At 38.2% G+C, this 12,385-nt stretch overlaps 1 long non-coding RNA gene across 2 annotated transcripts in view; it reads left to right on the forward strand.

Moving 5' to 3' along the window:
• The window catches only part of LOC138739057 (uncharacterized), a 33,929-nt gene that overhangs the window by 1,774 nt on the left and 19,770 nt on the right, over positions 1 to 12,385 (forward strand). For both annotated transcript variants that reach the window (XR_011341974.1, XR_011341973.1), the window contains exons 2-3: positions 5,524 to 5,648; positions 8,017 to 8,129. This is a non-coding gene — a long non-coding RNA (uncharacterized lncRNA). The remainder of the gene's footprint in view (positions 1 to 5,523; positions 5,649 to 8,016; positions 8,130 to 12,385) is intronic.

Raw genomic sequence — 12,385 nt, forward strand, 5'->3', positions numbered from 1 at the left:
GATGTGTGGCATAAGCAGGAAGGGCTGAAGGGCCTGTTTCTATGCTGCACAGCTCTACAATGCTTCTTCTTCACCCAATCAGCTCCTTTCATTGTTCCATTGTTGACATCCTGTGTTAAGAGCGGAGGAGTTGCCAGTGTTGCAGTCCATACACGGCTCAATTCAGATCCAAGGGTCCTGCTGAGATCAGAGAGTTAATGTATCATATACAGTATATGTATGTGTTTTGTGTGACTGTGCATATTGTAGGTGCATGCTGTGTTTATGTAACATGTGCGTTGTGTGTGTATCTTGTGTGTATGGTGAGAGCATATGTGTATATATGATTGTATGATTGTGTATGTGAGTGCAATTTTGTGCGTCTTGTGTGTTGTATATCTGTGTGTGTTGTTGTGTATGCGTGTCTTTACATGTGTCATGCATCTGTGTGTATGTGTATATTTTGTGTCTGTGCATGTGTTGTGTATGTGTCTTGTGCATTGGGTGTGTGGTGTAATGTCTGTGTTGTGTGTGTGTTCTGTATCATTATGTGTATACAGTAAAACCCATTACCCAGAATTCAAGCAACTGGCAAAAAAAATCATGGAAAATAAATAGGTAAAAAAATTGAAGTTTTAAATTGGCGCATCTCATCAATAGTTCATCAATTATGCTACATGCACTCTCAAGAAACCAGAAGATACACTTATCCAGCATCTACCAATCCCCAAAGGATACCAGGGTATTTTTTTTACTGTATGTACAATAAATGTTGAGTTGATGTAGTTCATTGTGACGATGGATTGATGAGGTAAAGCCAGATAATGTGAATGTTTAACACTATTTAGTCAGAGGTGAGAGAGGTTAGCATGGTTTCTGAGTTCAGTGAACAGTGAATAGAATGAGGAGATGGATACTTTTGCAAAGGGTGGATTGAGTTTGAAATGAGATTTTTAGGATGACTCAACCACACTAGCGATTTCCTCTGCCTGGCACTTGTTCACATATTGATTCTAAACACTCAGTATTTACAACCTCCCACACAGTTTCCACCTCTTAGTTCAGGAGGGAAAGTTATATTGACACAAAGAATGTGTGCAACCACATAGAGTAACATCCCAGTCTCACACTGAAAGTTGTTCCTGTGCTTGTCAATAGCAGAGGAGCACTCAATCGTACAACACACACAAGCACGTGCACTGATGAACAAATACATTCAGATGAGCACAACTGGGTACACAGGTCATTGTTGTCAAGGTTGATCTATTTATGGGCTCTCAGCTTTGAAAGTTCTTCCGCAATCAGGGCTGGTCATTGCAGGTGACAGATCTGGTTTTTGTTGTTGCTGCCTCTCTTTCCATTTATTTCTCTTTTCTTCTAGTTCTGCACATCCGTTGGGTTTGAAAGCTGCTGTTCCTTCTCAGATGATGGTTTGCCAGAGTTTCCAGTCTTTGGCATTGGTTTCCCAATTATTGATGTCAATGTTACATTTCTTCATGTTGGATTTTAAAACGTCTTTAAATCTTTTCTGTTGTCCACCTCTTTTACATTTGCTTTCTTTAAGTAGAAAATTTGTTTCAACAGACATTTGTCTTCCATCCAAACAACATGACCGCTCCATCTTAGTTGGTTCTTAATGATGTAGGCTTCAAAGCTTGTTGTTTTTACATCATTTAACATGCTGACGATAGTTCTTCTATATTCCCAGCTGATATTTAAGATGTTTTGAAGGCAGCATTGGGTGTGTGGTGTAATGCATATGTGTATATATGATTGTATGATTGTGTATGTGAGTGCAATTTTGTGCATCTTGTGTGTTGTATATCTGTGTGTGTTGTTGTGTATGCGAGTCTTTACATGTCCCAAGAGGCTGTTAAATGTCCTGATATGCATCCCTTGTGTCCTCTACTCTCCAGGAGGATCACAGATCTCCACACCCCTCTTTCACAGCTCCTTTTGTGTATTGGTTGCATGAGAAAATAAACAGACGCAGACTGAGTGCAAAGCATGATTTATTGAAGGAGGTGATTTCTGATGAATGGCTCTTTTCAAGAGCCTTCAGATGTTGTCGGTATGTTGTCCAGGGTTCTGATGCATACAGAAGCGTTGGGATCACCACTGACTCCTGAGATTCTGGGAGTGATGCCCTCTGGAACTATGCTCCAGGTAGAGGATGAGGTCCCTGACAAATAACAATCTAACTGAGACCTCAACAGTGGAACTTGCGGATGAAGTTGCATCGAACTCGATGGTTGTGAAGGCAGACGAAGGCTGAAACCAATCCATTGGCTCCAATCATCATAGTTTCCATGCCATTGGAATTAGTTAGTTGATTTGTGAAGTATCGTGTGCTTCTTGGAGTGCAACGTCAACAACACATTAAACAAATACACACACAGCCATCTTCACTCTGTGGGCCATTTACTCAGGTCTTTCAGTGATCTGGGGGAGGGTGACAGGAGCAGGCAATATGATGGCTGGGATCTCCTAGCCAAGAACCATTACAAAATCAGTGAATACTTGATTCACTACACCAGTTTATAGCTATTTTAAGATATATAAACACATACACTGATAAGCAGATACATAAACAAAGGCATGAAATGACATGTATGTACACAAATTTACACAAATATTGTACTTGCAGATATGCACACTTGTACATAAACATATGCAACATTCCATTAATCAAGCATATTTTGGATGGATTAGATATTTTTGGACTCTGATGTTTTTGCACCAATATCCCAACATGGCTTTGATCCATTTTTCTTAATGTTACAGAAAACTAACATATTTTCCAATGAATCTGTCAAAATTCCAGGGAGCACAGGAGTAGACGGGAGTGTGGCCATTCTCACCAATGTTTGGATAGATTTTCTAGTCATTTTCTCCTAGATCCTGTGAATGACAGTAAATTGGAGAGAATAGTTTGAACTCTGAGTTGTGGTCCAAACAACAGTCAGCGGATCTTCCCAAGAGGCTGTTAATTGTCCTGATATGCATCCCTTGTGTCCTCTACTCTCCAGGAGGATCACAGATCTCCACACCCCTCTTTCACAGCTCCTTTTGTGTATTGGTTGCATGAGAAAATAAACAGACGCAGACTGAGTGCAAAGCATGATTTATTGAAGGAGGTGATTTCTGATGAATGGCAGTGTCTTGTGTTCATAAACATGCTATATTCAGACCTTTAAGGTACTCCTGTAGTTATGCACACCACAAGGAATAAACTCATGTAAACAATTAAACTGTAGCATGGTTAAAGGGGGAAGAGATTTAACAGGAATTTGAGGGGTAACTTTTTACTTGGATGCTGGTGAGTATATGGAAGGACTGCCAGAGAAAAGATGTGAATGATTTGGACACAGATGTTTGTGACAAGTTGAGTAAGTTTACTGATGACACAAAATGTACTATAGTGAAGAAGGTTACCTGGATTTGCAATGGGATCTAGATTAGACGGGGAACTGGACAAAGGGATGGCAGATACAGCTCAACTCAGATACGTGTTGCATTTGTGTAAATTGAATTAGGGCAGGATTTAATCTGTTAATGGCAGGTCCCTACAGAGTGTTACAGAGCAGAGGGATCTAGGGGTGCAGGTACAAGGGTTTTTAATTTTTTTGAACAAACATATCCATAAGATGTATCTCAGATATTATACATATAATCATATTTTGCATGATTTTCCACATAATATTTATCTGAGGTATACCCTTATAGAGAAGAAAAAAGAAAGAACAGGAAAAAGAAGAAAATTATATCCAAGTAGGGAGTGTTTTTTTTTTGCAATATAACCATTGATTGGTAAGATTAAGGCCAGGCCTATGAGGTATTATGTACCATTTTTCAAATTGTTCCAATTTATAATTAACAGATGCTGTTATCTTCTCCATTTTATAAATGTCCCTTATAATTTCATTCCATGTGTTTAAAATTGGGCTCTCTTTTATAATCATTTCTTGGTAAGAGTTTTTACCAGCCACCAGCAGTACATTCATTAAACATTTATTTCCTTTTCAACCATTCTTAAGGTATAAACTCAAAATATATTGTTTTACTTTCTAGGGGTATTTCACATTTTAATATGTCTTAAAGGGCATTGTGCATTCCACTCCAATAATCTATGATAACAAGGCAGTCCCAAAAAAATTAGTAATGGTTTGCATTTGATTTCCATAATTTCTCCAGCAAACAGGGAGGAAACTATTATAATGGGATTTCTGAGAGGGTGGTAATAAAGTATCTCATCAGGTTTTTCCACCCAAACTCCCTCCATTTCTGTGAACTGGTCAATTTCATTGATCCCTCCATATTATTGTCCATTTTCCTCAGACATAGTTCTCCCTTCTTCCTTTTCCCATTTTGTTTTAATGTATGAAGTTGAGTGTGTTTTAAGATCTGATAGACTTTTATATAAATTTGAAATGATTTTACTACCATTATCTGAATTATATGCTTTTCTAAATAGTTCTATCAAACATGTACTTTATTTGGTTACATTTTTGATTCTCCTATTAACATAATGTTGCATTTTCTTTTTTTACAATTCAAACAGACTTTATTCGAATAACGCTAGCAGGAATGAGTAGTCTGTAGTGTTAGGTAGACAAGGTTATCTCACTAAGTCTGTTTGGTCTCATTCAAAGAACACAGTCACAGGGTATAATATTTAAGGCATTTTCCTGCATACAAATTGGATATAATTTCTTTGAAGGTATTGCTACAGCTTATGTTTTACATTTTGCATATCCTCTTCCTAAAGATGGAAATGGTTTGTTTTTTTTTAAAAATGTTATTTATTAATCAAAATAAGTTCTACAATAAAAATACAAGTAAATACATAATATTTTGTCCCATATAATCTCCCACCCCTCAACCCTAACCCACCTACCTTCCCAACCCCCCTCTAAACTACCCCAAAGAAAATAAATTCCTTCAAATACTTTGTTTACTTATTATCAAGTTAGAGCCTTATTGTTGGATAATTTTGGGCATACATTACAGTTGCCTAGGTGGTCTAAATTTGAAAGTTTACTTACTGAAGGGGACAAGAGAGGATTTATATCTGAGATGTATGCTTTATTACAGAATGAAATGTCTAAGCTGGAACTTCATAAATCTAAATTAAAATGGAAAATGATTTATCTATTTCTATTTCTCAAGATGATTGGATGGCTATATGTGAGGATAGTATGTCTAAAATTGTAAATGTAAGGTATCGACTTGTTCATATTAATCAGTTATATGTTGCATTTTCAAATACCGATAAAAGTCTTGTTTTTCGAATAAGTGTTTCTTTTCAAGAATTTCAAAGCTGAATAGTCTTCCTTCTTTCATTATATTACAACAAACTGTTATTCCTTTAGCTATCCAGACCTTAAATCCAGCATCCTTTTTTTTGCCATAAAACCTGAGTCATACACTCACCATTTAAGGATTGCAATATCTCCCTCTAGTTTATATACTTTTATAGTAGTTTTCCATATTTTAAGAGACCATTTCATCCATGGGTTATCAGTACTATTTATGTTTCTTTAGGTTGTTATCAGCCAAAATTGCTGTCTGGGGAAGGAAAATATCTTCTCAATATTTTTCCATTGAAGCATCATATGATGAACTACACCATTTCTTGTGTGCTGCAATATAATCATCTTTAAGAGAAGGTAGGCCCCATCCTCCCTTTTCCTTGGCTCATTGCAATGTTTTGAGATGAACTCTAGCCCTTTTACCTTGCCTTCTATATCTTGATAACATTTTATCCCATTCATTTAATCTCTAGATAAAGAGTATGTTGGTTGCTTTAAATATATCAAAATGTCATCTGCATAACAGGCCAATTTATGCTCTGTCCCTTTAATAGCAATTCCCCGATAGCCTCATTCTGCCTGATGTATTGAGCTAATGGTTCCAAATATAATGCGAAGAGTCGTTGTGACCATGCACAACCCTGTCTCATAAACGCTTTCTAGCGTAGGAATGTCATATAGTGCCTGTATAGCTTTAATAATTGTATCCTGTAAACCAAATCTATGTAAAACTCTGGAAAGAAAATTCCAATTAATTGAATCAAATGCCTTTTCAGTGTCCACGCTAATAACTACTGCTTTAATTTTATTTTTTAATATATGATCCATAATATGAAGACTCCTTTATATTTTGTCTTGTGTTTGGTGTTGTTGTATAAAATGTGTCTGATCATTATGTATCAATATTGGTAAAAACTCTTCCCATAATTTATAATCTACATTAAGAACAGATATGAGCCACATTTCATTTCATCCTAGCCTTCTTTTGGTTACAGCTGTGATTGTTGCCTCCTTCCAATTGGGTGGCACAGGTTTTTAAAGGTGGCACCACAGGTAGAAAGACAAATGAAGAGAGTGTTTGGGTCACTTGGGCCTTCATTGGTTGGGGCACTAATTACAAATGTTGGTATGTCATGTTGAAGTTATACAAGACATTGGTGAAGCCCCACTTGGAGTATTGTGTGCAATTTTGGTTGCCTCACTATAGGAAGGGTATTATAAAGTTGGAAAGGGTACTGACAAGGTTTATGTTGTTTCCAGGATTAGTGAAGTTAAACTATCATGTTGCAGGAAGGCCTGTTTTCCTTAGAGCGTCGGAGATTGAGCAGATTTTATTAAAATCATGAGGTGAATAGTGACAGTCTATTTCTGAGAGTGAGAGAATCTAAGATGAGAGGGCATCACCATAAGGTGAGGGGATGAGATTGAGAAGGGATGAGCAGAGACATTTCTTCACTCAGAAGATATATGGTAGGGTCTGAGAAAGATATATGGAAGGAGTTGGTGAGGCAGGTAAGTTGGCTTCCTTTAAGAAACCCATGGATAACAGCATGGAGGGGTCCAGGGCTAATGTGGGCAAGTGGGACACATATCTATATCTGCCTTTAATTTTTTAGGTGTGCCAAGACCCCCCTCCTTTTCACTTGTACATTTATCCCATTAACATTAAGATTTATAAATTTTAACACTCTATCCATGTTGATATTTTGAACAAATATTGTTTAACAGTAAAACTTTTTTGATGTTTAAACAATACAGTGAACTTTCCCCTTTGAAAAACACATACAATGTCCCTGGTGGTGACGTAAACAGGAAACCCCGAAAACCCATAATAAAAGTCCATGGATCCTCTTGAGGAAGAAGAACCCCTCCCTTTAGAGCCATCTTTTATAGACACTCCTCTCCTGGTGCCATTCTCACCTTTAGACACGGGGAATATATTATTGAATATTTCAAGTTTTTGGAACACACTTTCCTTTTTACATCATCAAAGTCCTTCCTTTGCTTAATCAAAGTAGGATTAAAATCTTGGAAAAATAGCACTTTTTCATGGTCGATCTCGAGCGGGCCATTATTTTGCTTAGAGTGTTTATGTGCTGTTCCCAGAATTGTCTCCTGTTCCCGATAACTCAAAAGTTGTACCTGTATTAGTCATGGTCGCTGATCGCCAGCTCTCTTGGGTTGAGGGTCCAGTGAGCCCTTTCAATATGCAATTTTTCTCTGAATTTATCTTCTTCCAGCACTCGTGGGATCCATATTTCGAAGGAGTTCACCAGATCTCTCTCTCAATTCCTTCTTTCAGTCTGATAATTCGGACATTATTTCGTCTGCTAAAATTCTCCATGTCGTCGATCTTGTCCAGCACACCTTGTCTGTCTGATTCCCATTGCTTCACATCTTTCTCCAAAATTTTTAGCTTGTCTTGTGTTTTAACCGAGACTGCTTCTGCTTGGGCCATTCTTTCCATTAAATCTTTGATTATTTCTTTAATTTCAGTCACCCTTTCAGTCATGCCTCTCATTATATTTTTGACACCAACAAATCAGTTGCTCAAGTTTTCCATTTTCTCCAGGATAATATTCAGTTCTCTGCCGGGGTCCACTGGTCCCAAGGCCACTCTTACGCCGCTTCCTCTATATTCCTGGCTGAGTAGAAACTTCTTCAATTTTTGTTCTCAGCTGCCTTAATTTTAAAATTTTAACCACCTTTTTGATATGCTTCACAGAGAGCTCAATCAAAACTCGTCTGTCTAAGTCCTTCGCATGGCCACACCACTGGTGAAGGTGGTATTTGATGCACTTGCCTGAAACTCAATCAGAAGGCTGAAACTCCACAGAGGTCTGTAAGAGTGGGTGTGTCTGGCGGTGGTAATTGGGGGATAGGAGGCAACAGATCACAGATGGATTTCATTTGAAGGATTCCAGTTTAAAAATCAGTGTGCTGTGTGACTGGTGTGAGTTATTGAGGAGGGGGATAAGTGAGAGGGGTGGGTTGGGATAGGTTAGGGAACTGTAGTAGATTAATGGATGGTCAGACAAGAGTGAGGGATGCATTTCAAGACCATGAATTTGTTTTGAGGTGACGGCAAAGTAATACAACTTTGAGATCACAAGTAATCAGAACTTCCAGATAAGATTGTTCTGTTGAGTATTCTGCTGTGTTCTGACATTAACCAAGGAGAGATGATTGTCATGGGACCGCTGGTCGATAGGAAATCAAACCGCAAACCCCAATTTGGATTAATGGAATGTAAAATAGCTATTTTACATTCTATTAATCCGAATAAGGGTGTACAATTTGATTTCCTATCGACCAGCAGTCCCATTACAATCTTCCCTTCTCAGTTAATTTACTGAATCAAAACATAAAAGATTGTAAACGGAATAAAAGGAGTAAAATATCACAGATACAAAAGATCTAAATAGGGAGTCAGGAGAAGCTTCTCTTCATAAATAGCAGGGAAATTGTCAAAGTTACCCTCAAAGGAAGGGGGTGAATTGAAGACAGATGCAATAGAGGGAGTGTCCCAGAGTGGGAGGGGCAGATCTAACTGAGTATCACATTGGGGAGAGGCAATACTGAGGGAAAAGTCACTCTGACAGTGGGAGGGGCAGTACTGAGGGAATGTCCCACTATGCGAGGTGCAGTACTGAGGGGGAGTCCATTGTAATCGATTCACAATGCTCGTCAATCTATGTGTAGATTGTATGACTACCTTAGTTAATTCTAGATATAGACCAATTCATTATTTTTTTTCTCCAATTATATCTCACACCTCATAAAAATTAACCAGAATTTTCTGATAGCTGATTTAGGTTTGGTATTGATGTTGGTAATTTTTTACATTCCATCTGGTTATGCACAAAATTAAGATCCTTTTGGATAGAATTGGGGAAGTGTTGATAAACACCACGGGGAATTTGACAGTTATAAATGTTAACTTTTCCAGAATTAAATCTAAATGTATTAAAATTGTGTTGTCAATAGCCAGGAAACGTATAGCAGTAACAGAAATCTGATTCCCTACGTCACATGGATCGTTGGAATATGGCCGTGCAAAGTTGTATTCCCCTTGATAAGATTACTTGTAGCCTTAGGAATAGATATAGTATGTTCGTCAAAATTTGGCAACCTTATTTAGATGTCTTAAATGCCCAGATTTAATTTATTTTGATATTTATCAATTGGTATAATCCTTTTCAGAAATTTAATATTTTTAAAATGATGTGTCAGTGAGATGTTGAACCTTGCTCCTATAACCATATAACAATTACAGAACGGAAAAGGGCATCTCGGCCCCTCTAGTCCGCACTGTTTTAAGTGATCTCCTTTAATCCCATCTACCTGCTCCCTGTCCATAACTTTCCAATCCCCTCACATCCATGCACTAATCTAACCTTCTCTTAAATGACAAAATTGACCATGCTGCAACCACCTCTTCCGGAAGGTAATTCCACTCAGCCACCACTCTCTGAGTGAAGAAGCTTCCTCTCATGTTACTTCTAAACTTTTGCCCCCTAACTCTTAACTTATGACCCCTCATTCCAATCTCCCCTACCCTCAAGGAAGAGCCTATTCACATCTACCCTATCTATCCCCCTCATAATTTTAAATTCCGCTATCAAATCCCACTCAACCTTCTACGCTCCAATGAACAAAGACCCAGTCTACTCAATATTTTTTTGTATTCTAGATACTGCAATCCAGGCAACATTTTAGTTAATCTTCTCTGCACCCTTTCTACCTTATTGATATCCTTCCTATAATTTGGGAACAAGAACTGCTCACAGTATTCCAAATTAGGCCTCACCGGTGCCTTGAACAGTCTCTACATCACCTCCCAGCTCCTATATTCTATGCTTTGATTTATAAAGGCCAGCATACCAAAAACCTTCTTTACCACTCTATCTGCATGAGAATCCACTTTCAAAGAACGATGAACCATTATTCTAAGATCCCTCTGTTCCGCAATGCCCTCCCCTTCACTGTATACGTCCTGCTTTGATTATTCTTCCCAAAATGAAGCACATCACACTTATCAATATTAAACTCCATCTACCATCTTTCAGCCCACTTTTCCAAACTGTCCGAATCCTTCTGCAGTCCCTGAAAACCATCCTCACTATCCACAACTTTCCCTATTTTTGTATTGTCGCCATAATTAATAACTCTATTTACAACTCCACCATCAAAATCATTAATGTAAATGATGAACAACAAGAGACCCAACACTGAGCCCTGAGGCACACTGCTCATCACCGGCCTCTATCTTGACAGACTGGTATCCACAATGACTCTCTGGTGCCTATCTTCCAGCCACCATTGAACCCATCTGACTTTCTCAACATTAATACCTAGCGCCTGAACCTTCTTTACCATCATTGTATGTGGAACCTTATCAAAGGCTTTACTGAAATCCATATAGATAACATCTACTACTCTTCCCTCATCAACTTTCCTAGTCACCTCCTCAAAAAATTCAACAAGATTTGTCAAACATGACCTTCCCGGCACAAACCCATGTTGGGTGTCCCTGATCAATCCCTGCCCCTCTAGATACTTATACATATTATCTCTAAGAATACTTTCCATTAATTTACCGACCACTGACGTCAAACATACTGGCCTATAATTGCTGGGCTGACACCTGGAGCCCTTTTTAAACAGAGGAACCATGTTTGTGACATGACAAACATGCGGCACCAAGCCCCCCTCCAGTGACTGTTGAAAAATCACTGTCAGAGCCTCCACTATTTCCTCCCAGACTTCCCTCAAGGACCTGGGGAAAATTCCGTCAGGACCCACCTTTATATTCCTCAAATGTTCCTACACCCCCCTCTTTCCTAATCCCTACATTTTCCATAATCACCCCTTTTGTTTCTCTTCTCCTATACGATTCTATATAATTTTTCTGAGTGAATACTGACGAGGAGAACTCATTCAATATCTCATTCAGCTCTGCACACATTTGTTTGCTCCGATACTCTAAAGGACCAATTTTATCCTTCACTCTCCTTTTGCTATTCACATATTTGTAAAAACCCTTCAGATTTACCTTCACCATTTGCTATAGCCACCTCCTACATTCTTTTCGCTATCTAAATTTCTTTCTTAAGCTTCTTTTGACAATCCATGTATTTTCCAAGCATCTCGTCCATACCTTGTTTCATGTATTTAATGTAGGCTTCCCTTTTATCTCGAACCAACTTTCTAATCTCCCTCGAAGTTTTGGCTCTGCCTTTTATCCTAACAGGAACATAAAGATTCTACACCCTCAAAATCTCACCTTTAAATGCTCTCCAATTCTCCTCCACCTCCTTCCCATAAAACAAATCCGCCCAAACCACTCACTGCAAATCCCTTCTGTTACAAGATCAAACCAGCAACCACAAAGAAGGCATATCACACAGGGGTAAAGATGAACAATTACTTTATTAACAAAAATTCACCTTCAAAGTTTAATTCAAAATCCCCCCTTTTAAAACAATGCCCACTGGTTACTATGCAAATTTCTATAACAGTGTAAAACTAATAAATTCCCCAGCCTAAATACAACATATGTAATTAATGTCTAAGTTATATTTCCAACCAGCCCACAGAAAAATTTTTAGAGACAAAACATACACAAAACACACAAGACTCACAAAACTTTGATCTCAACTGAAGCAAAGATCATAAACAAAATTCAGTTTGTTTGGTAAACAAAGTTTAATATTGATAAGTGTGATGTGCTTCATTTTGGGAAGAATAATCAAAGCAGGACGTATACAGTGAAGGGGAGGGCATTGCGGAACAGAGGGATCTTAGAATAATGGTTCATCGTTCTTTGAAAGTGGATTCTCATGCAGATAGAGTGGTAAAGAAGGCTTTTAGTATGCTGGCCTTTATCAATCATTGCATGGAATATAGGAGTTGGGAGGTGATGTTGAGATTGTATAAGACGTTGGTGCGGCCTAATTTGGAGTTCTGTGTGCAGTTCTGGTCGCCTAATTATAGGAAGGATATAAACAGAGTGGAGAGAGTGCAGAGAAGGTTTACCAGAATGTTACCTGGGTTTAAGCATCTAGAGTATAGGGAGAGATTGGACAGATTAG

The sequence above is a fragment of the Narcine bancroftii genome, chromosome 7, assembly GCF_036971445.1.
Source record: "Narcine bancroftii isolate sNarBan1 chromosome 7, sNarBan1.hap1, whole genome shotgun sequence".
NCBI classification, from domain to species: Eukaryota; Metazoa; Chordata; class Chondrichthyes; order Torpediniformes; family Narcinidae; genus Narcine; species Narcine bancroftii.